General features: G+C 38.0%; 1 long non-coding RNA gene across 1 annotated transcript in view; it reads left to right on the top strand.

Moving 5' to 3' along the window:
* Positions 1 to 26,127, top strand: part of LOC108301513 — a 42,607-nt gene that overhangs the window by 6,399 nt on the left and 10,081 nt on the right. The window lies entirely within an intron of this gene.

Genomic DNA, 26,127 nt, shown 5'->3' with positions numbered 1-26,127 from the left:
AAAAAAAAAAAAAAAAAAAAAAAAAAAAAAGGCACAGCCTTGCTCAGAAGCAGATGTGATAAGTATTTATTAAACAAAGGTGGCAGAGGTGAGAAGAGTAACAAGGAGAGTGGAATCTAGGATGATGTATAGATTTTGGCTTGGGCTATTCAGCATGAGGAATATATATTTTCTGAAGTGGAATATACTGTCACCTTCTTTCTAAATAGGGTCAAGTTGGAAGCCAAGTAAAACTTTGCATTATTGGCTTTTGCAGCTTGCTAAGGAAACATACTTGGTGATTATGAGCAGCTGGATTTAAGATTAATTTATTTCTCCTCTTGTTACCCTGATAAATGAGAAACAAATTTCATGGACAATAACTCATCATTTGAAATAGCCATCTAACAGTTGGATTGTCATTGATTACATGAGGTGATTTACCAGGAAGTTCAGCACATGCATGTAGTATGCTAATCCTTGCCATGTCTGTTTTCTGTTAATTAATATAAACTTTGTTGTGTAGTTTTTGGTATTCTGACTCAAATTGAGAAAATGTATACATTTTTATATACATGTATTAATGTAAAACTTGGACCTGGAGAAGCAGATGTTTCTAATAAAGTAGCCAACATTTTCTTTGAAGAATTCAAGGTATCCTGAAGTATCTTCTCTAATAAATTGTTATTGTCGGAGGTGAGTTCTCCACAGACTTTTTGTATTTCTGCATCTCTTATGAGTGAGCAATTAACTGTCCTTCATTCTGAACTATCTTTTCAGGTATATTTGTGTTGTGAGCAGTCTTGGAACATAGAGACAGTGTCTCTCTCTAGAGCAAAGGCCAGGCACGCTCACTGCCCATTATAAAAGATTCAGGTTCCCTACATTCAAGATTCCTCTCCTATAACACAATCACTGAACATGCAGGTATCATCTGGTTCCCTTTGCATCATCTTGCAAAATGGAGGCCTGGTTAACTGGCACAAAAAATGTTAATACTTTGGCGACTGTTTTTGTCATGAGCACTAAACTGTTCTTTGTTTGTGATCCAGGAGTCTTGTGTCTTCTACTAGCATTCACGAAACTTTTGTCAGGCTAGCTGGTTAGTTTACTAGAAGTGTGAACTCTCAGACCCTTCGCAGTTTTCAATGGTTAATTGACTTCAGTGTCTTATCTTCCAATCTGTAATCTGTAGGCTATATTCTACCATAAAATATGAAACATTTCAACTTTTCCAGCATTAAGAGGGTGGAACTCTAAATTGTAGATTGATATGGTTTGGCTGTGTCTCCACTGAAATCTCGACTTGAATTGTATCTTCCAGAATTCCCATGTGTTGCAGGAGGGACCTAGGGGGCGGTAATTGAATCATGGGAACCGGTCTTTCCTGTGTTATTCTCGTAATGTTGAATAAGTCTCACAAAAGCTGATGGGTTTATCAGGGGTTTCTGCTTTTGCTTCTTCCTCATTTTCTCTTGTTGCTGGCACGTTAAGAAGTGCCTTTTGCCTCCTGCCATGATTCTAAGGTCTCCCCAGCCATGTGGAACTCTAAGTCCGATTAAACCTCTTTTTCTTCCCAGCCTCAGGTATGTCTTTATCAGCAGTGTGAAAACAGACTGATACATAGATGAAATAACAAAAAGTAAAAAATGATTGCATCTGCTTTTCCTTGTGATTGCAAATTAATATGGTACCTGTGATACCTCACATTTATGATATATCAGGATTTTTAAAACCTGTCACTGAGAAATACTGGAGTGTAAGTGTACATTTAAAGAAATGGCTTTTGTGAAATGTGAACCTTTACTATCACTCACAGTTCATTTATTTTTAGTGTATTTAACTTTTATCTAAGCACCATAAAGAAGTGTTTTGCTTTCTTATTGTAATCAAGTTTATTGAGGTATAATTTATGTGTAATAAGCTGCATCCAGTGTGCAGTTTGATGAATATTGACATTGAATATGCCTGTAAGATCACCATCACCATTAAGATGAACACCTCCATCATCCCTAAAACCTTCCATGTACTCTTTGACTAAATGGTATTTGGTAATGTATGTAAGCTGTTGATATTGAGCAATTCAGGATTAATTTCTACTGAGGAGTTTTTGCTAGTTTCCTATTTTCTTTACTTTTTAAAATTATCATAAGCATTAATATTTTTTTCCCTTGGTTATATGCTTTGATTTATGTTTTCCTTTTAAGAGTCCTCTTTCTAGTCTTTCCTTCTCTTTCATATTTGTTGGCGCAGAAAAACCAAATATTTTCATGAGCTCATATAAATGAGATAAATAGAATAAATTTGAAAAAATCAAGATTAAGTTGCCTTGGAGGAAAAAAAGTCACATAAAAAAAGAAGGTGGGAATTAGTGTACTTGGGTATGGAAATTGATTATCTAAGCAATAAAAATATGGTGATAATTATTTTTGTAATTCAGTTATGAATTATGCTTAAAATGTGTGCTTTATTCACTTTAATTATGATGTTTGATTTTAGGGCTTTTTCCTTCTCTCAATTATTGATACATTTGCTAGGGAAGGCGTTCTCAAGTATTTGTTTTCATCTGACTTTTTATAATCATGTCTTTCAAAATCTAAGGATGGATTTTGAATAGCCTATTTCTCTTGGCAGTGTAAAATGAGTCACGTGGGTCACATTTGTCTTGAGTCCCTTCAAAGACTGGAATTGCAGAGCAATTTTCCCATGGCACTAATTGAGCGTGAAGGACAAGACACTTACATATTGTAATACCAAATATAAAATAGTGCAAAAAAAGTATTTGGTTAGAACTGTTCCATTTGTCATATGACTTCTAATTTATAAAACAAGAATTTCCTCTCTTCTCTCACCCAGTTGGAGGATAAGCTTTATTTTTCAAAATTTGGATGGAAATCAGTCTTCACTCTGCTCCATCTGAAAAGAGAGAAATGCTTGCAACAGTTTGAAACACTATAAATTGGAATACTTGAAGTCAGTTATCTAGGATTTTTATATCAATCCTCTTCCAACCTCCTACTTCTCACTGATGAGGGTTTCTTTCTTACTCTGAGGGGAAGAATACATAGCAACTGTAAAAATGTAAAATAAAGTGAGTTCATCTGATTAGTCCGCAATCTCTGTCTTTTCATTTGCATCTGGAAATTCTTAAGTAGACACATGGAAACTTGCAGCATGCACATTTTCTCCCTGTGTATCTGTCTGCATCTTCCATGCCATTTTCCAGCTATGCTTGTCTTTTGTTAGGAATTAGTTGGTCAGGATGAGAATAATTTAAAAAATGTTTTGAAGACTTTATTATTTTAAGAACAGTTTTAGGTTCATAGCAAAATTAAGAGGAAGAAACAGATTTCCCATATATCCCTCCTGTCCCCATCACCCAGCCTCCCTGATCACCAACACCTCTGACTGTACTGGCACACTTGTTACAACTGATAAGCCTATGTTGACACATGATTATCACCCAAAGCCCAGAGTCTACATTAGGGTTCCCTTGGAGTTGTATATCCTAGGGGTTTAGACAAATACATACTGATGTGTACACAGAAAACTAAAAATTTTAGGAGAATATCTCACTTTTCCTGTTCAGTGTTAAGTATGAAGCAATTGTTGTGCCTTTTCCAAAGAGAGTCTGCCACAAGGAGCAGTATGTAATCAGAATTTAAGGGAGAGGAAAACGGAACACTCAAGCATCCTGCTTTATGTGCACACACAAACATTTTATAACTTCTGTTTTACTTCAGAACATTATGCCACTGGATTCTGGATTTCTGGATACCACACAAAAGTGTAACTAGGAAGTACTTAGCTTAGGGTGAGGCAGGGTAGCCTGGGCTCTGTTTGCTAGAATTGGCTCAACTTGTGATGTATCAAACACTCAGAGAGAGTATATTTTGGGAATCATCCACCTGAACAGAGAAATTTTCTAATTTGCACTAAAGTGCAGTACAAGCCCTCAGAACATGATGTTGAAGATAATCACACCCCCCTCTTGTGAAGCAAAAGCATTTTTTACACTGGAGAGCTCTGTTGAATTGTGCCTAGTCGGTATTATCTATGGAGGTTGTAAGTATGAGATGTTTTAATCTAAGAAAGAAAGCATTTTTTGTCTTTTTGTTTTGTTTATTTGTTTTCACTACTGTGCCAGTCCAAGGAATCGCTGGCCAAAAGGAAGGACAAAGCTGTAATTGGGAAATAAAGGAGGCTGGTGGGAACTGGAAAGACCTGAATATGCAGTTCATTAAACTGAGAAAACAAAGCTCAGGGAAAGCAAAGCTCAAGACTGAGAAAGCGAAGGTCAGTACTGAGAAATTGCAGTGAGGGTTGGAGTGGGATTGAAAGAGGTGCAACTCTTTTGTAGATAAGACAAAGGCCAGTTCAGGCGCTAACTCATAAAAACAGTGCATCTGCCCTGGTTTTCCCTTCATGAACAGCTAAAATACTAGGTGGCACTGGACACGGCAAAAGCACATAATAGGATGGAGAGGTTGGTTTTGAAATTTGGACTAGGTCAAGATGTCTGGCTCAGAGAAGTTAGTCAATCGTGGAGCTGTCAATGTGCACAGTGGGTCTTGGCTGCTAAGGCAGACAACAGGGAAGTCAGGCAACAGGGATCTGAAACCCCGAGGGGAGGTGTGGTGAACCCAGAGTCTAGACCCATAGGTCTGGGAAGAAAAGATCAATAACCCTGGTCAAAGATTTCAGGAAGGAAAGATTAGGATCTCAGCACAGGTCCTGAGTTGTGGGGTGTCAGGTACAAGAAGGAAGCCTGATTCCAAGCTCGGTGCCACAGGATCTTCTCTTTTCTGTGTGTGCACAGAACTAATGTGCACTTTCCACAAGGCCTGAGCATGTGGTTTACAGAACGTAAGTTCTACCTGACCTAGGTGTGGTGTTTGAACAAATGGAGAGAAGTAAACTTCTGATGCATAATTCAAACTGAAATATATTTATAATTATAAAGGAAAACCAGAGGAGCACTGTCAAAGTAGATGGTTATGCTCAGGTAAGAAAAAGGAATCCTCCTCAAAGCGTCATTTCTTTAGATTAAAGCTTAGAAATATTTTCTCATTCATTATTTCATTAGTTAATTTATTCATTTGTGAAATACTTATTAAATATCTACTGCATGCCAATATGTTTAACATCTTACAAATTAACTTTAATTAATAACTTTCATTATTTGTCTTCAACAATGAAGTCCATCTCTCTAATAATGTTAGCAATTAAAAATGGAGCCACTGCTGAGGTAAGTTCAAGCTCTGGGGAATTATGAAATTTACCGGAAAACACGGATGACAATAGAGAGAAACAGGATAAAATTATAAGAGCCTGAGGTGATGGTCTATGACTAAAATATTGATTTGAGAATGAATTAACTGAACCACTTAGCTATGATAATGGTGATGTTGGACATCCATATGGGAGTTGTGATTGATTGTACAGTCATATAGAAGTTGGTCAAAATCCCCAAACTGAATGAGAAGAAATCAATTGGTGGCTTCCTTTACATTTATTATTTGAAATAATTTTAGCAGGGAATTCTGGACTAAAATATGTAATGGCATTTTCTTTCTGGGCTCTGGCTCAAGTAGTTTGCCAGAAATAAAGTCTAGAAGGCTCTCCTTACTTTCATATTTGTGACTTGTGGTTTCTGAGCCAGCCATTGTATTCTCCTCAAAGAATGACAGTTTTTATTTAGTTTTGCTTTTATCACAATGTGTGTGTGTGTGTGTGTGTGTGTGTGTGTGCATAAAAATACAGCATAGGATGTATTGGGGTTGCAAGTAATAAACCTTAAACTGAGGTATGCTCCTCTATAAGCAAAGACTATTTTGAGTAGCAAATTATTTTAAATTACAAATTCTATCCAGGTGGTATTGTAGTAGTTTTCTTGGCCAAACTAAATGTGAATTATTTTCATCAGATAAAAATTCTATTAAAAGGAGATAAGGTAGGGATTTGGAAAGAGAAGTGTTGCCTGTTTTTGTTTTGTTCTGGTAAAGATGAGGACTTTGGACAGCAAGTGGGCAAGATGATGATATTGGCAATAGGAAGAACTATAGAGAAGAGGGAAGGCAAGTAGAAGGTTCCAGAAGGGGAAGTGAGAAGATTCATGTTTGCCTCGGAACTGAAGTGCAGCTACACATTGACTCTTCTTCCCAAGTTAAATTATGAGGAGAATTTTTGTTTATACATTTCGGTGTCCTTCAGTTTGATTCTTTATACTATAACCATGTTCATTCAGCCCAGTCCTTTTTCTGATGGGTTACTCCCTATCTTCTCCTCCCTTTAGTGGGAGGAAAAGATAAAAGGAAAAATACACTAAAAATAAAAGTACTGTGAGAAATTTATGGCTGGGCTTGGTGGCTCACACCTTTAATCCCCGCATTTTGGGGGTCCAAGGTAGATGGAACACTTGAGTCCAGGAGTTTGAGATTAACCTGGACAGCATAGTGAAACCTCATCTCTACAAAAAATGCTAAGCTTTAGCCAGAGTGGTGGTGCAAGCTTGTAGTCCCAGCTACTTGGGAGGCTAAGATTGGAGGATCATTTGAGCCCAAGAATGTTGAGGCTGCAGTGAGCTGTGATCACACTATCGCACTGCAGCCTGGGTGACAGAGTAAGAACCTGTCTCAAACCAAAACAAAAAAAGGAAATTTATGGCTGAGGGTGGTGGCTTATGTCTGTAATTCTAGCACTATGGGAGGTCAAGGTGTGTGGATCACTCGAGGTCAGGAGTTTGAGACCAGCCTGTCCAACATACTGAAACCCCATCTCTACTAAAAATACAAAAATTAGTCAGGTATGGTGGTGCGTGCCTGTAGTCCCAGCTACTCAGAAGGCTGAGGCAGGAGAATCACTTGAACCTGGAAGGCAGAGGTTGCAGCGACCTGAGATTGTGCCACTGCACTTTTACCTGGGCAACAGAGTGAGACTCTGTCAAAAAAAAAAAAAAAAAAAAAAAAGAAAAATTCATAAGAAATATTTATCTTTATTTTTTGTTGTTGTTAATGTCCTTAACCATTCATCAATACATGGATCTTTTTCTGTTTTCTAGGATCCAGTGAATGTTAAAGTTATGCTGCCAAGAATGAACTCTGTTGACAGAATGTACTCATGTTATATGCACACATGCAAATTCTACTATAGCTTGACAAGAAATAAGAATTTACATATAGCAAATGACTGTGCCTTTCATGTCACCCAATGAGCATGTGCTCTGGCATCAGAATGAGGTGGGTGATGTAAAGCTGTAATCTCAGCCTCAGTCTCTGGATGTTATTCATGGCATGAGCATCTCAGAGTGCTGAGATTCTATAGTATTATTTAGCCAGCCAAGTAATGGACTGACCAACCAACTCACCTTTAAAAACTGACCTTTATTTGGTCTTTATTGCTCAAATACCATTTCCTGTGCTCCTTTTTTATTTTTATTTATTTATTTTTTTGACAGAGTTTCAGTCTGTTACCCAGACTGGAGTGTACTGGCATGATCTTGGCTCATTAAAACCTCCACTTCCTGGACCCAAGTGATTCTTATGCCTCAGCCTCCTGAGTAGCTGGGATTACAGACATGTACCACCATACTCAGCTAATTTTTGTATTTGTATTTTCTTTATTTTTAATTATTTATTTTTCTTTATTTCTTCTTTTAAAAAAACAGGATACATGTGCAGAACGTGCAGGTGTGTTACATAGGTATACGTGTGTCATGGTTTGCTGCACCTAATGACCTATCCTCTAAGTTCCTTCTCCTCACCCCCCCTACTCCCCAACAGGCCCTGGTGTGTGTTGTTCCCCTCTCTGTGTCCATGTGTTCTCATTGTTCAACTCCCAGTTATGAGTGAGAACATGCGATGTTTGGTTTTCTGTTCCTGTGTTAGTTTGCTCAGGATAATGGCTTCCAATTTCATCCATGTCCCTGCAAAGGACATAATCTTATTCTTTTTTTAAGGATGCATAGTATTTCAAGGTGCATATGTACCACATTTTGTTTATCCAGTCTACCATTGATGGGCTTTTGGGTTGGTTTCATGTCTTTGATATTGTAAATAGTGTTGCAATAAATGTATGTGTGCATGTATCTTTATAGTAGAATAATTTATATTCCTTTGAGTATATACTCAGTAATGGGATTGCTGGGTCAAATGGTATTTCTGGTTCTAGATCCTTGAGGAATCACCATACTGTCTTCCACAATAGTTAAACTAATTTACATTCTCACCAACAGTGTAAAGGCATTCCTATTTCTCCACAGCTTCACCATCATCTATTGTTTCCTGACTTTTCAATAATCACCACTCTGATTGGCGTGACGTGGTATCTCACTGTTGTTTTTATTTGCATTTCTCTGATGATCAGTGATTTGAGCATTTTTTTCATGTTTCTTGGCCACGTAAATGTCTTCTTTTGAGAAGGGTCTGCTCATATTCTTTGCCCACTTTTTGATTTTTTTTTTCTTGTAAATTTGTTTACATTACTTGTAAATTCTGGATATTAGACCATTGTCAGATGGGTAGATTGCAAAAATGTTCTTCCATTCTGTAGTTTGCCTATTCACTCTGATGATAGTTTCTTTTGTTGTGTAGAAGCTCCTTAGTTTAATTAGATCCAATTTGTCAATTTCACCTTTGGTTGCCATTGCTTTTGGCATTTTTGTCATGAAGTCTTTGCCCATGCCTATGTCCTGAATGATACTGCTTAGGTTTTCTTCTAGGGTTTTTACGGTTTTGGGTTTTACATTAGAATCTTTAATCCATCTTGAGTGAATTTTTGCATAAGGGTTCCAGTTTCAGTTTTCTGCATATGGCTAGCCAGTTTTCCCAGCACCATTTACTGAATGGAAGGTCCTTTCCCCATTGCTTGTTTTTGTCATGTTTGTCAAATATGAGATGGCTGTAGATATGTGGTGTTATTTCTGAGGTCTCTGTTTTGCTCAATTGATCAATATGTCTGTTTTGTTAACAGTATCATGCTGTTTTGGTTACTGTAGCCTTGTAGCATAGCTTGAAGTCAGATAGCGTGATGCCTCCAGGTTTGTTCTTTTTGCTTAAGATTGTCTCCGCTACACAGGGTCTTTTTTGATTCCATATGAAATTTAAAATAGCTTTTTTCTAATTCTGTGAAGAATGTCAATGGTAGTTTGATAGGAATAGCATTGAACCTATAAATTACTTTGGGCAGTATGGCCATTTTAATGATATTGATTCTTTCCATCCATGAGGATGAAATGTTTTTCCATTTGTTTGTGTCCTCTCTTATTTCCTTGAGCACTGGTTTGTAGTTATCCTTGAGGAGTTCCTTCACATTTCTTGTTAGCTGTATTCTTAGATATTTTACTCTCTTTGTAGCAATTGTGAATGGAGTTCATTTATGATTTGGCTCTCTGTGTGTCTATTGTTGGTGTAAAAATTGCTTGTGACTTATGCACATTGATTTTGAATCCTGAGATTGCTGAAGTTGCTTATTAGTTTAAGGAGTTTTTGGGCTGGGATAGATGATGGTGTTTTCTAAATATAAAATCATGTCGTCTGCACACACAGACAACGTGACTTCCTCTTGTCCTATCTGAATACTCTTTATTTCTTTCTCTTGCCTGATTGCCTGGCCAGAACTTCCATTACTAGGTGGAATAGGAGTGGTGAGAGAGGGAATCCTCGTCTTGTACTGGTTTTCAAAGGGAATGCTTCCAGTTTTTGCACATTCAATATGATATTGGCTGTTGGTTTGTCATAAATAGCTTTTGTTTTTTTGAGATATGTTCCATCAATACCTAGTTTATTGAGAGTTTTTAACATGTAGGGATACTGAATGTTATCAAAGCCTTTTCTGCATCTATTGAGATAATCATGTGGTTTTTGTCTTTGGTTCTGTTTATGTGATGGCTTATGTTCATTGATTTGTGTATGTTGAACCAGCCTTGCCTTCCAGGAATGAAGCTGATTGATCCTGGTGGATAAGTTTTTTGATGTGCTGCTGGATTTGGTTTGCCAGTATTTTATTGAAGATTTTTGTATTGACGTTAATCAGGGATATTGGCCTGAAGTTTTCTTTTGTTGTTGTGTCTCATCCTGGTTTTGGTATCAGCATGAAGCTGGCTTTGTAAAATGAGTTAGGGAGTAGTCCCTCCTTTTCAGTTGTTTGGAATAGTTTCAGAAGGAATGGCACCAGCTCCTCTTTGTATTTCTGGTAGAATTCAGCTGTGAAATCATCTGGTCCTGGGCTTGTTTTGGTTGGCAGGCTGTTAATTACTGCCTCAATTACAGAAATTGTTATTGGTCTACTCAGGGATTCAACGTCTTCTTTGTTTAGTCTTGGTGGGTGTATGTGTCCAGGAATTCATCCATGTCTTCTAGATTTTCTAGTTTATTTGCACAGATGGTAGTTTGTATTTCTGTGGGGTCAGTGGTGATATCCCCTATGTCATTTTTTATTGTGTCTATTTGATTCTTCTCTCTCTTCTTCTTTATTAGTCTAGCTAGCAGTCTAACTATTTTGTTATTTTCTTTCAAAAAACTAGCTCCTGAATTCATTGATTATTTGGAGGGTTTTTTCTGTCTCTCTCTCCTTCAATTACTCTCTGATCTTAGTTATTTCTTGTCTTGTGCTAGCTTTTGGATTCATTTTCTCTTGCCTCTCTACCTCTTTTAATTGTGATGTTAGGGTGTTGATTTGAGATCTTTCTAGCTTTCTAATGTGGCAATTTAGTGCTGTAAATTTCCCTTTTAACACTACATTAGCTGTGTCCCAGAGATTCTAGTACATTGTCTCTTTGTTCTCATTGATTTCAAAGAAGTTCCTGATTTCTGCCTTAATTTTATTATGTACCCAGGAGTCATTCAGGAGCAGGTTGTTCAATTTCCATGTAATTGTGTGGTTTTGGGTGAGTTTCTTAATCTTGAGTTCTAATTTGATTTCACTGTGGTCCAAGAGACTGTTTGTTATTATTTCAGTTCTTTTGAATTTGCTGAGGAGTGTTTTACTTCCAATTATGTGGTTGATTTTAGAATAAGTGCTATGTGGCACTGAGAAGAATGTATGTTTTGTTGATTTGGGGTATAGGGAGTTCTATAAACACCTATTAGGTCCACTTGATCTAGAGCTGAGTTCAAGTCCTGAATATTCTTGTTAATTTTCTGCCTTGTTAATCTAATACTGACAGTGGGGTGTTAAAGTGTCTCACTATTATTGTGTGGGAATCTAACTCTCTTTGTAGGTCTCTAAGAACTTGTTTTTACGAATCTGGGTGCTTCTGTTTAGGGTGGATATATACTTAGAATAGTTAGTTCTTCTTGTCGAATTGTTCCCTTTACCATTATGTAATGTCCTTCTTCGTTGTTGTTGTTTTTTAAATCTTTGTTTGTTAAAGTCTGTTTTGTCAGAGAGTAGGACTACAACCCTTGATATTTTGTTTTCTATTCGCTTGGCAAATCTTTCTCCATCCCTTTATTTTGAGCCTATGTGTGTCTTTGCACATGAGATGGGTCTCCTGAATGCAGTGCACCAATGGGTCTTGACATGTAATCCAATTTGCCAGTCTATGTCTTTTAATTGGGGCATTTATCCCATTTACATTTAAGGTTAGAATTGTTATGTTTGAATTTGATCCTGTCATCATGATGCTATTTGGTTATTTTGCACATTTTTCCTCATAGGGTCATTGGTCTTTAATTAGTGTGTTTTTGCAGTGATTGGTACAAATTTTTCCTTTCTATATTTAGTGCTTCCTTCAGGAGCTCTTGCAGGGTGGCCTGGTGGTAATGAAGTTCCTCAGCATTTGCTTGTCTGTAAAGGATTTTATTTCTCCTTCACTCATGATGCTTAGCTAGGCTGGATATGAAATTCTGGAATATAATTTCTTTTCTTTAAGAATGTTGAATATAGGCCCTTAATCTCCTCTAGCTTTTGGAGTTTCTGCTGATATATCCACTGTTAGTCTAATGGGCTTCTCTTTGTAGGTGACCTGACCTTTCTCTCTGGCTGCCCTTAACAGTTTTCCTTCATTTTGACCTCGATGAATCTGATGATTATGTATCTTGTGGTTGATCTTCTCATGGAGTATCTTAATGGTGTCCCTGAATTTGCATGTTGGCCTGTCTCGCTAGGTTGGGCAAGTTCTCCTGAATAATATCCTGAAGTGTCCAGCTTGTTTCCATTCTCTCTGTCTCCTTCTGGTACTACAATCAATTGTAGGTTTGCTCTTTTTATGAAGTCTTATATTCCTTGGAGGCTTTGTTCTTTCCTTTCCAATCTTTTTTCTCGAGTCTTGTCTGCATGCCTCATTTCAGCAAGGTGATCTTTAAAATTTGATATCCTTTCTTCTGCTTTGCCCATTTGGTTATTTTTTTTTTTTTTTTTTTTTTTTTTGAGACGGAGTTTTCGCTCTTGTTACCCAGGCTGGAGTGCAATGGCGCGATCTCGGCTCACCGCAACCTCCGCCTCCTGGGTTCAGGCAATTCTCCTGCCTCAGCCTCCTGAGTAGCTGGGATTACAGGCACGCGCCACCATGCCCAGCTAATTTTTTGTAGTTTTATTAGAGACGGGGTTTCACCATGTTGACCAGGATGGTCTCGATCTCTTGACCTCGTGATCCACCCGTCTCGGCCTCCCACAGTGCTGGGATTACAGGCTTGAGCCACCGCGCCCGGCCGCCCATTTGGTTATTAATACTTGTGTATGCTTCATGAAGTTCTCATGCTGTGTTTCTCAGCTCCGTTAGTGTGTTTATGTTCCTATGTAGGCTGGTTATTCTAGTTAGCAATTCCTCTAACCCTTTAACAAGGTTCTTAGCTTCTTTGCATTGGGTTAAAACATGCTCCTTTAGCTCAGCATAGTTTTTTATTACCCATTTTCTGAACCCTACTTCTATCAATTCATCAAGTCATTCGTCTGATCCTCTGTCTGGTCCTGTGCTCTTGATGGAGACATTGCAATCATTTGGAGAAGAGGCACTCTGGCCTTTTAGGTTTCAGCATTTCTTCATCGATTCGTCCTCAACTTCATGAGTTTGTCTAGTTTCAGTCTTCGAGGCTGCTGACCTCGGATGGGGTTTTTGTGGGGGCTTTTTGTTATTGTTGCTGTTGATGCTATTGTTTTTTGCTTGTTTGTTTTTCCTTCAATGGTCGGGTCCCTCTTCTGTAGGGTTGCTGCAGTTTGATGGAAGTTCACTTCAGGCCCTATTCATCTGATTCACCTGTGCCTGGAGATGTCACTCAAGCTGGCTGGAGAACAGCAAAGATGTGTGTGTGCTCCTTCTTCTGGGACCTCTGACCTCAAGGGACACCAACCTGATGCCAGTAGGACCACTTCTGACAACCCCTGTTGGAAGATCTCATCCAGTTTGGTGGCACAAAGAACAGGACCCATTTAACAAAGCACTTTGTCCCTTGGTGGAGGGAGTGTGCTTCACTGGGGGAAAACCCACTCGTCTGGGCTTCCTGGATTCCTCAGAACTACTGGGAGGAAAGGCTAAGTCTGCTGGGTCACAGACTGCAGCCATTCCTTTCCCTAGGGGTTCAGGCCCAGGGAAATTCAGGTTATTTCCCTGAGCCTCTGGCTGGAGTTATTGGAGTTCCTGCGGGGAAGCCCCACGCAGTGGAGAAGAATGGGTCAGGGTCAGGCCTGAAGAGGCACTCTGGCCGCTGACTGTCACAGCCAGTGTGTTGGGCTGTGGATACAAGTCATGGGAGCAAGTCGTCCAGCATCCCTGGCTCTAGTAGGGGAAAAGCCAGTCTGAAGCTATAGAGATGGATGCCACCCTTCCCTGACCGAAGGAGCTTAGCAGGTCCCAGTGCTGGCTGCTGCTGCCCCCTCAAGGAGCTAAAAGGGCTTAAACAGCAGGCAGCCTCAGCTGTGGTGCTGGTTGCTCCTCCCCCAGGGAGTTGGATAGGCTTAAGCAGATTGCAGCTGAGAGGGTGTTGAGAATCTGCGTGTTCTGCGGTTGGGATGCTAGGCACCAATGGCATGTGTTTGCAAGTGGAATCTTCCGATCTGTGGGTTGCATGGTTCTACGGAAAAAGCATGGTTTCCCTGGCTGGGTAGCATGCTCACTCCCCTGCCCCTTGTGGCTGCTGCACCACACTGTTCTTCCTCCTCTTCATGGGTCACATCAGCCTCCTAGTCAGTTCTGATGAGAGAGCCTGGATACGTTGGTTGCTGGTGAAGGATTCACACGCTTGTTATGGTTTTTTGTTATGGGAGTGACCGAATGTCACTGTTTCTAGTTGGCCATCTTGGTCCCACCAATGCTTGTAATTTTTAGCAGAGATGGGGTTTTGCCGTGTTGGCCAGGCAGGTCTTGAACCCCTCGCCTCAAATGACCTGTTCACATTGGCCCCCCATATAGGTGGGAGCCACTGTGCCCAGGTGCTCTTGTATTCTTTTCCGCAGATTGGGCTTTTCATCTGGTGTCATTTCCTTCAGCCTGAGGAACTTGCTTTAACATTTCTGGTAGTGAGGTTTTGCTTGCAATAAAATTCTCTCAGCTATTGCCTGAAAATGGCTTTAATTCACCTCCATTTTGAAAAACAAACAGTTAACATTTTTTATGTAGCATTTTAAAGATACCATTTCATTATCTTCTTTCTTTTTTCTCATGAGAAGTCAACCATCATATTTATTGCCGTTACCCTGAATGTAATGCATAATTTTTTTCTTGAACTGTTTTTTAAGATATTTTATTTTAATTATTAGTTTTCACCAGTTTTGCCCAAAAGTTTCCTAGACAGATTTATCTTTGTGTTTGTCCTGCTTGCAGTTTGCAAATGTTTCGGATCTATTGATGTATTTTTATCAGTTTTAGAATAGGTTTTAGCCATTTTCTCTTCAAGTATTTCTTCTGTTTCATTCTAATCTCTTGCTGGGACCTCAGTTACATATATGTTAGATGATAAAATATTGCCCCACAGGTCTTGTATGCGCTGTTCCTATGTGTGAATTTCTATTTTTCTGTATTTCTGTTTTTAAGTGAATTTGCTTATTCTTTTTTCTGTAGGTCTAGCCTGCAATTAAACTGATGTAACAAACTTTTTATTTATGATTATATATTTTGTTTTATATTTTTTACAATTTGTTTTTTTCTTTTAAATTTCTACATCTGTGTCGAGATTCCCCATCTGTTCATCTATTTTGTCCACCTTTTTCCCTAAATTTTTAATCAGAATTCTATTAACTGTTTTATAACCTTTGCTAATTTTAACATCAAAGTCAACATGTCAATATCACCAGTCTGAGGGTCTGTTCCTATTTACTATTTTTTTTTTCTGTTAGTTGTGGGTCATATTTCTATGTGTTTATGTATGCCTCATAATTTTTGATTGGATGACAAACATTTAAGATGATAAACCAACCTTCTGTTATCTTTTTATAAAGAGTTACGTTTTGCTTGGAAGGCTCCTAAGTTACTGGCATACTCCCTTGATCTTTTGGAGGCTTGGTTTTAGAGTTTTTGAATGGGCATCTGCTTTAGTTTTCCCCTTAGTTCTGTGCCATAGACCTTAGTCATGATATGTGTTTCTTACTCCTAATGTGTGGTCTTTGTAGAGACTTAATGAACAGCAAAGGTATTTATCAAGCCCCTCTAACTTCACCAGACTTGAGCTGTAGACTGGAGTGTCACTAGGCAGCTGCTGAAATAGTTTCTTAGTTCTTTATCCTTTCAGATCCTGCTTTCTTTTGGATTGCTTAGATTCTCACCATAAAAATAGACAGTTTAGGCAAAAGCCAAGGATTTGAGGAGAGTTCGTATGCAGATTTGGTGATATCCCCTCTCTGTTTCCCTTTTTTTCTGATTTTTTTTCTTCCAAGATCATGTTCTGCTAGAATCTCTGAACTTCAGTCTTCATGGTCTTTTCCCAACAGGATGATGTTTCTTGGTTGATTTTCATTTTCTCCTTGCAGCGCAGTGAGCCTGATCATATTATCAGGGGAAAAGCCAACTCATTATAGAGCTCACCTGCTGTGCTCCTTCAGTTTCTGCCTGCTTTGGATCGTACACCAGTGCCTTCAAACAACTTTAAAAAAATATTTGTCTGGCGTTTACAATTGTTATTATAGGAGGTTTAGTCTGATATGACCTATTCTACCACAAATGGAAACAGAATTTCTGCATAAACTAGTATCTAACATTAGTTGCCTGCCAGTCTTTTGTCATGTGCTGTGTGAGAGATTTATGTAGCTTAACAACGATCCACATAACAACAGTACAAGGTAAGTATCATCATTGTAATCATCAGCGTCAGTCATCACCATCTTGTTACTGAATAAGAAAGTGATGCACAGAGTCATAATAAACTTGCCCAAGTTTATAAAGTACGGGACAGATGCAGGATTCAATGTAGTATATATTTTATGCAAAGCTTGTAGTGATGCCAGTGATTATCAGACTTGGCTGCAGATTGAAATTTCTTGGGGAGTTTTGAAACTACTGATGGTTTGATCCCAACTCTATAGAATAAAAAAATAAAACAAAACCAGTTTTAACTATGACTTGGCTATGGAGATTTTAAAAGTTCCTCAGGTGTTTCAAATGTGCAGCTGAGACTGAGAACCACGGTGCTATGCCATGCTTACCATGATACCAACTAAATCCTGTAACCAGGTCAATTAATGCTAATTTAACTTTTTTCTTTCTAAATTACAGAATAAAAAGATGCTTAATACATATACTATTCTGATATCATAATGCTTAGCAATGAAAGAAAGACTATTAAAATATCTCATATTAGTTAAAAAAATTTTTTTTAAGTCAACAGCCTTGTGGATAATTAACATGGTTAAAACAGTGGTCATATTAGTTTTTTTAAAAGCCAATCTGTTGCTAAGGGTTCTGGTTGCTGTTATCTATATATCAGCAATAATGTATATGAATGTAATGAGTATTTCTATGTACCCTGTAATAAAAGCTTTATACTTGTTCACTTGCTTTGTGAATAAGATTAGGAAATAGAACTTCCAAGAATTATTGGATTACTGTTTATCTTCATTACTTAATGTAAAGAAAATAAACAGCTGATAATGAGAATAAAAGCCAGCACCTCATGTGAGTCATGTGCTGATGGCTGATGACTGGCGGTTGACAGAGGCTGCTTTATGTGGACAGTGCCAAGAAGAGGCAGCATATGGCACGAGATGAAAAGTGTGAGATGAAAAAGACTCTTCTACAGAGAGTCTGGGGGCCTCAGTTTCAGTTTGAGATGTTAGTCTGGCTTGGCTTTCTAGTGTGACCTGAAAGTGCCTCCACTTCTCTGCACCTCAGCTTTCTGTTCTATATGACAGAGTTGGAATTGAGGCTCTTCTGACTTCAAAGTTTTATCATTATCAATTTATTTCCTCCTTGAAATACTCTTTCTCTGCTATCCCTTAAGACAGTAGAGCAGTTACCAGAATGAGGCATCTATGCAGACATCAAAAATATACCATTTGAATATGTTTTTAACTGCACCTATTTTGGTGAATAAACCCTGTGATAAACTGATGATTTGGAAGTACAGTGGCTGCTGCTAAATGCTCAGTTCATCTGAGAGAATTCCAGATAGAGGAAGCTTGTTGTAGGCAGAGAAAATGAAGAACTGTGGTAACATTGAATGAAAAGCTGATGAATCCCATCTGACCCTCTGTGTCAGGAGGTAACCAAACGTGTCTTTGTTGAGAAGTCCTGTGACACAGTGCTGTGCTTCCACCTGGCAGGAGATACCGGTACTGGTGGCTGCCTGCATTCAAGCCTCTCTTTCCAGAATGGTAACATTGTGATTTGCTTTAGTCAGGGTTCCTATTCTTGCTGGGGGAGGTATGGCTGTGATAGAAAGGTAATACACCCACCAGGAAAGGCTGATTTGCGGTAGCTAGTACAGCATTGAATTGGGAACAATAATGAGATAATAATGGAGTGGTTGGAGGCAGTTTTGCTTTGATCTGCATATCATTCATGGGTTGAACACAAAGCTATTTTTACTGGTAAACATTTGGCAATTGCTGATCAGTAACAATATACTAGATGTCCTGCTGGAGTAGCATGGTTCAGTGGGCAGAACATGGGTTGAATTAGAATGTAAAAATATTTGTACTTAAGTGTGTCTGTTCTGCTACTGATTGGTCTTGTGAATTTGGATTCATCCTTTGTCTTCTTGGAGGGTGTGTGTGTGTGTGTGTATGTGTGTATTCATTTACTCTGAGATGTGGAATCAGGGGAGAGGGTACCTTCAGTAAGATGAGTTTGAAATACTTAAAGGAATGAACCAAAATGAAAGTCAAAATAAAAAAAGAGAATAAATGATCAATGGTATGAAAAAGCTGAATGACAGTGTATTTTTATGTAAAGATATTCTAGACAGAATATTTGAAATATTGAAGCCTCAAAGCTCCAATGGTGAAGGCCCCCAAACACCAATGGTTAAGAACACCAATGTAATATGAAGACAAACGATTGTTGACTTGTAGATTTACTAATTATATTAGATATTGCTTTACCTTTTTTTTTTTTGAGATGAAGTTTTGCTCTGTTGCCCAGGCTGGAGTGCAAGGCTGTAATCAGCTTACTGCAACCTCCCTCTCCTGGGTTCAAGTGATTCTCCTGCCTCAGCCTCCTGAGTAGCTGAGATTACAGGCATGTGCCACCTTGCCCAGCTAATTTTTGTATTTTTAGTAGAGACAGAGTTTCACCACGTTGGTCAGGCTGGTCTCGAACTCCTGATCTCATAATCTGCCCTCCTTGGCCTCCCAAAGTGATAGGATTACAGGCTTGATTCACCACACCCGGCCTACTGTTTACAGTCTTTGGATAGTGTTAGTTATGTGAGTATATAACCCTGTTCTCTTGTTTGTAAATCAAGGTTGCTAGTTTACAGGTGGAATTTGAGGCCATATTCCATTGTTTGAAGAATTCCTCCAACATGTCAGAACTCTACACATTTTACTCTCTTTTTGCTAACTCTTACTTGGCATAAGTACATGCATTCTAGAAGGAATCTTCTGTGTGTATGTGTGTATGATCATTTACACTTGAGCAACATTTTTATATAACTTCATTTTAACAAGAAGACAAATATACATGATAAAGGTAACTTAGGTGATGTTGAGAACAACATGAGTAGACAGTATTAATTCCAGGATTCGTCAGACCAAAAGTATTTAAAGGCATGATATGGGTGTTACCCTGTTGATGTTCTTCTACAGAAAAGGAGAATTTATGTTCAGCTTGGATTAAATGAGTAATTCCTCTCTTGATTACCTGCCACAGGAGTTTAAGGGTTCAAACTTTTAGAATGGTGGTTGATAGCACCTGGAAGGGGGAGAACCGTAGGGAATGGAGAGGATGCAGCCTCAAAGGCGGGAAGTCAGAACCAAGCACTCTACCAAGAATAAGGCAGGCGCAGGATTATGTGGAGAGAACTCTCATCCACAATCCACTCCCAGGAAAATGCTGCATATGAGCTGAAGCAATTCTTTCGTTGGGAAAGTGTCAATGCTGTGAGTAAACCTTGGGAAAGTACATAATCAGTAATCAAATTTTCTATTAAAAAAAAAAACAAAACCCTACAACATAGTGAAAGGGCAATCTAAATATTGAGGCCAGGTTGTACAAGATGGAAATTACGTAAGATACCTAAAAGGTAGGATAGGGAAGCACTGAAAGAAACTGTATCCAGAATGCAAGCTTGGGGCCGAGTTCTAAGCAGTAATTCTCACTCTGGCACATGTGTTACAATGTTTTACCTACTGGGAGTGCAGCTGCTCTCCCTAATCCAGAGGCAGTACAAGAGACAGAATGAGAGTTCAGGCTGTGCACAGTCCCAAATGCTGACTCCTCCACCTATTACCCGTGATGTTGGACAAATTTCCTAAACTCCTCGGACCTCAATTTACGCAATTGTAAAACGCAAACATTAAAGTACTTCCCTTGTGCATTTTTATAAGTGCTAAATGAGATAATTCATGCCAGAAATTAGAAGAGTGCTAAGTCAGTGTTAGCTATTAGTAAGATGGTGATTTCCTCTGAGAGAATGAGAGGCAAAAGGATTTCGATTATTGAAAATGTAACTGGGCTCTGGTGAGCCGAGCCAGCAGAAGGCTCATTGTGAAGATGTGTCACTATATAAGCAGACAAAAGAATGCAGGGAAGTGACAATACTTGGATTAGAATGAGAAAATTGACAATGCTGAGAGTTTCAAGAAGTATTGAGATTATTTATTTGAGCTTCTAAATTTCAGGTTCCATTGGAATTTACCGCTTTTCTTAATAGATATGGATACAGGTAGATATATAGATATAGAAGTATTTATATTGGTTTTGGTTCCTAGAGTGGAAGCTCTCTGAGGCAAGATCTTTGACCCTTCATTCTATCCTCCCCTGTGTTTGGTGAAATACCATGCCAAGATAGAAATACACTTTTGGTTGTGATAACATTCTATAAAGGGCTCTTGTTTCCTGGAGTTGTTTATTGTGGAATGTTAGACTTTGATGGCAGAATTTATACAGCAATCTACATTGCTTTCTGTAACTGTGATTACATATTTAAAAAAAGTCTCACAGCATTTTGAGATGACTGAAAGTTTGATTGAGTATAACTGAATTATACTATGTAATATAAATTCATTCATTTTACTAGAAAGTTAATGAAAGCTTAAATTGCTGTAAAACTTTAAAATATTATTGCATATGATAATAAACTCGTTTGCCTTCTAATTAAATAATTAATGAAAACCCTAAGTTGGATATGATATAGAAACATTTCTATTCATATTTGTCCTAGAATCTACTTCTTGTATTCTACAAGTTCTTTAGAACTTATGTATCTACCACCTATTTCTCTCATTGTTTCTGTTTTTGAGCCATGATAAAATCCACTGACTGGAAACAAACCCATACATTTGTAGTGAACTCATTTTTGACAAATGTGCCAAGAACACATATTGGGGAAAGGACTTATTTCTTCAGTAAGTGGTGCTGGGAAAACCGCATCGCTGTATGCAGAAAAAGAAAACTACATCCCTATGTCTGGCCATATACAAGAATCAAATCAAAGTATATTAAAGACTTAAATCTGAGGCCTCAAACTATGAAATTACTAAATAAAACATTGGGAGAAACTCTTCAGGACATTGATCTGAGCAAAGATTTCTTGAGTAATGACCTACAAACATAGGCAACCAAAGTGAAAATGGACAAATGAGGCCATGTCAAGTAAAAAGCCCTCTGCAAAGCAAAGGAAACAAACAACAAAGAGATAACCCACTGAATGGAAGAAAATAATTGCAAACTGTCCATCTGACCAGGGATTAATAATCGGAATACATAAAGAGCTCAAACAATTCAATAAGAAAAAATCTAATAATCCAATTAAAAGATGGGCAAAAAATTTGAATAAACGTTTCCCAAAGAAGACATATGAATGGCAAACAGGTATATAAAAACCTGCTCAATATCACTGATCATCAGAGAAACGCAAATCAAAACTACGAGATATCACCCCAGTTAAATTGGCTTATATCCAAAAGACAGGCAATAATGAATGCTGGTAAGGATGTGGAGAAAAGGGAACCCTTGTACGCTGTTGGTGGAAACGTAAATCAGTAAAACCACTATGGAGAACAGTTTGGAGGTTTCTCAAAAAACTAAAAAAAGAACTACCATATGATCCAGCAATCCCACTACTAGATATATACCCAAAAGAAAGGAAATCCGTATATTAAAGAGAGGTCTACAGTCCCGTGTTCATTGAGGTGCTATTCACAATAGCCAAGATTTGAAAGCAGCCTCAGCGTTTATCAACAGATGAACAGATAAGGAAATCTGGTAATAAATACAATGGAGTGCTATTCAGCCACAAAAAAGAATAAGATTCTGTCATTTGCAAGGACACAGATGGAATTGGAGGCCATTATTTTAACTGAAATAAGCCAGGAACACAAACTTTGCATATTCTCACTCATTTTTGGGAGCTAAAACTTAAAATAATTGAACTTCTGGAGACAGAGAAGGACAGTTATGGGAGGCTGGGAAGAATAGTGGGGGTGGAGTTGGGGGAAGTGGGGATGGTTAATGGATACAAAAATATAGCTAGACAGAATGAATAAGATCTTGCATTTTGTGGTAGAACAGGGTGACTACAGTAAACAATAATTTATTGTATATTTAAGAATAAGAATATAATTGGATTGTTTGTAACGCAAAGGAAGGATAAATGCTTGAGGTGGTGGGTGCCTCATTTACTGTGATGTCATCATTACACATTGTACGCCTGTGTCAAAATATCTCATGTACCCTATAAATATATACACCTATTATGGACCCATAAAAATTAAAAATAAATTATTTTTAGGCCAGGTGCAATAGCTCACGCTTGTAACTCCAGGACGTTGGGAAGCCAAAGTGGGAGGACTGCTTGGGTTCAAGAGTTCAAGACCAGCTTGGGCAACATAATAAGATCCCACCTCTACAAAAAATAAAATAAAATAAAAATTAGCCAGGTGTGGTGGTGCATGTCTATAGTCCTAGCTACTTGGGAGGCTGAGGTGGGAAGGTTGATTGAGCCAGGGAGGTTGCTGTGATTGTGCCACTGCAGTCACCCTGGGGGACAGAACAAGACACTGTCTCAAAAAAAAATTTTTTTTTAATCCGTTGGTTTGAATGCTTCCTTCAGTGTTTTTATCAGGTCCCTCCTTAGTATCCTATACGTATAACATAGAATTACATATAAGATACAAAAGCTGGAAAACTTAGACGAGATGGCTAAATTCCTAAACACATACACCCGCTCAAGACTGAGCCGGGAACACATTCATTCCCTGAACAGACCAATAACAGGCTCTGAAACTGAATCAGTAATAAATAGCCTACTATCCAAAGAAAGCCCAGGACCAGACAAATTCATAGCTGAATTCCATCAGATGTACAAAAAAGAGCTGGTACCATTCCTACAGAAACTATTCCAAAAAACTGAGGAGGGGGGACTCCTTCCCAACTCATTTTATGAGCCCAGCATCATCATCATACCAAAACCTGGCAGAGACATAACAAAAAAAGAAAATTTCAGGCCTGTATCCTTGATGAACACTGATGCAAAAATCCTCAATAAAATACTGGCAAACCAAATACGGCAGCATATCAAAAAGCTTATCCGCCAGGATCAAGTAGGCCTCATCTTCAGGATGCAAGTCTGGTTCAACATATGCAAATCAATACATGTGATTCATTACATTAACAGAACGAAAGACAAAAACCACATGATTATCTCAATTGATGTAGAAAAGGCTTTTGATAAAATTCAACACCCTTCATGTTAAAAACTCTCCATAAACATAATGCAGAACTAGATAGTGAAAGAACATACCTCAACATAATAAGAGTCATCTATGACAAATCGACAGCCAACATTATACTGAATGGGTAAAAGCTGGAAGCATTCCCCTTGAAAACCAGCCCAAGACAAGAGTGCCCTCTCTCACCACTTCTATTCAACATAGGATTGGAAGTCCTAGCCAGAGCAATCAGGCAAGAGAAAGAAATAAAGGGCATTCAAAAAGGAAGAGAGGATGTCAAAGTATCTATTCATAGATGACATGATTCTGTAACTAGAAAATGTCATAGTCCTGGCCCAAAAGCTCCTCCAGTTGATAAGCAACTTCAACAAAGTCTGAGAGTACAAAATCAATGTACAAAAATCAACAGCATTCCTATATACCAACAACAGTCAAATCTAGAGCCAAATCAGAAAGACAATCCCATTCACAATGACCACAAACAGAATAAAATACACAGGAATACAGCTAACTAGGGAGGTGAAAGAATTGCAAAATACCGTTCAATTACAAATTACAAAGAGAATTACAAAATACTACTCAAAGAAATCAGAGAAGACACAAACAAATGGAAAAAAAACATATCATGCTAGTGGATACAAAGAATCAATATCATTAAAATCAGTATCCTCTCCAAAGCAATTTACAGATTCAATGCTATTTGTATCAAACTACCAATGACATTCTTCACAGAACTAGAAAAAAACTATTTTAAAATTGATATGGAACTGAAAAAGAACCTAAATAGCCAGGGAAGTCCTAAGATAAAAGAACAAAACTGGAGGCATGTTACCCAACTTCAAACTATACTACAAAGGCACAGTAACCAAAACAGCATGATACTGGTATAAAAACAAGCACATAGAGAACAGAATAGAGAGCCCAGAAATAAGGCTGCACATCTATGACCCTCTGACCTTCAACAAAGCTGACAAAAACAAGCAATGGGAAAAAGACTTACTATTGAATAAATGGCGCTGAGATAGCTGGCTAGCCATATGCAGAAGATTGAAGCTGGACCCCTTCCTTGGACCATACACAAAAATCAACTCAAGATAGATTAAAGACTTAAATGTAAAACTCAAAACTATCAAAACCCTAGAAGACAACCTTGGCAAGTCCATCCTGGACATAAGAACAAGCAAAGATTCCATGACAAAGACACGAAAAGCAACTGCAACTAAAAGCAAAAATTGACAAGTGGGATCTAATTAAACTTGCAAACTATACATCTGACAAAGGTCTAATATCTAGCATCTATAAGGAACTTAAAAAAATTTACAAGAGAAAAACTAACAACCACATGAAAAAGTGGGCAAAGGGCATGAATGTACACTTCTCAAAAGAAGACATACATGCAGCCAACAGGCACATGAATAAAAGTTCAATATCTTTGATCATTAAAGAGATGCAAATCAAAACTACAGTGAGATATCACCCCAACCCAGTCAGAATGGCTATTATGAAAAAATAAAAAAAAACCTGATGCTGGCAAGGTTGTGAAGAAAATGGAACACATATACACTGTTGGTGGGAGGGTAAATTAGTTCAACCATTGTGGAAAGCAGTATGGCGATTCCTCAAAGATCTGAAAACAGAACTACCATTTGACCCAGCAATCCTATTACTGGATATATATCCAGAGAAATAAAAGTCATTCTACCATAAAAACATAGGCACACGAATGTTCATTGCAGCACTGTTCACAATAGCAAAGACATGAAGTCAACCTATCAGTGAGAGATTGTATAAAGAAAAATATGGCTTATATACATATATACCATAAAATACTATACAGCCATAAAAAATGAAATCATGTCTTTTGAAAGAACGTGGGTGGAGCTGAAGTCTATTACCCTTAGCAAACTAACATAGGAACAGATAACCAACTACTGCATGTTCTCACTTATAAGTGGGAACTAAATGATGAGAACTTATAAACACAAAGAAGGAAAAAATGGCTAGGCACAGTGGCTCACGCCTGTAAACACAGCACTTTTGAGAGGCTGAGGCAGGTCGATCACGAGGTCAGGATATCGAGACCATCCTGGTTAACATGGTGAAAACCTGTCTGTACTAAAAATACAAAATTTAGCCAGGCAGGTGGTGGGTGCGCCCCTGTAATCCCAGCTACTCAGGAGACCGAGGTGCAAGGGTCACTTAAACCTGGAAAGTGGAGGCTGCAGTGAGCCAAGATCGTGCCATTGCATTCCAGAGTGGGTGAAGAGTAAAACCGTGTCTCAAAAAAAGAAAAACAAAAAGAGAGAGAAACCAAAAAACAAAGAAAGAAACAATAGACACTGGGGATTACCTGACGGTGGAGGTTGGGAGGAGGGAGAGGAGCAGAAATATCACTATTGAATACTGGCTTAGCACCCAGGTAATGAAACCATCTGTACAACAAACCCCCATGACACGTTTTTACCTGAGTAACAAGCCTTCACTTGTCCCCCCAAACCTAAGATATAAGTAAAAAAAAAATGCATTGGTCTAAACACTTCCTTCAGTGCTTCTATGAGGTCCCTCCATAGTATAAAATACACATGTGTTGCATACATAATCATATATTTTATAACATAATTTATATATAACTTTATAAAATATTAAATATATTAAATAAATAGTATTATATACTAATATATATGAAATAGTAGTATACACATGTAACATATAATATTTGGCAGTATTTAAATGCTTTGGGATAAAGATAATAAGGAGAAAATGGCTAGAAGACAGATATCCATGTATACGTACATAAATTTCAATATGTTAACATATACATACTAATGTGTTTGCTATTGTTACTGTGTACTAATATATATCTATATTTAGCTTGTTAATAAAGGCTAG

The sequence above is a fragment of the Cebus imitator genome, unplaced genomic scaffold (genome assembly GCF_001604975.1).
Source record: "Cebus imitator isolate Cc_AM_T3 unplaced genomic scaffold, Cebus_imitator-1.0 Scaffold35, whole genome shotgun sequence".
Taxonomy (NCBI): Eukaryota; Metazoa; Chordata; class Mammalia; order Primates; family Cebidae; genus Cebus; species Cebus imitator.
The sequence above is the reverse complement of the archived record's forward strand: the minus strand, read 5'-3'. Positions and strand labels throughout refer to the sequence as shown.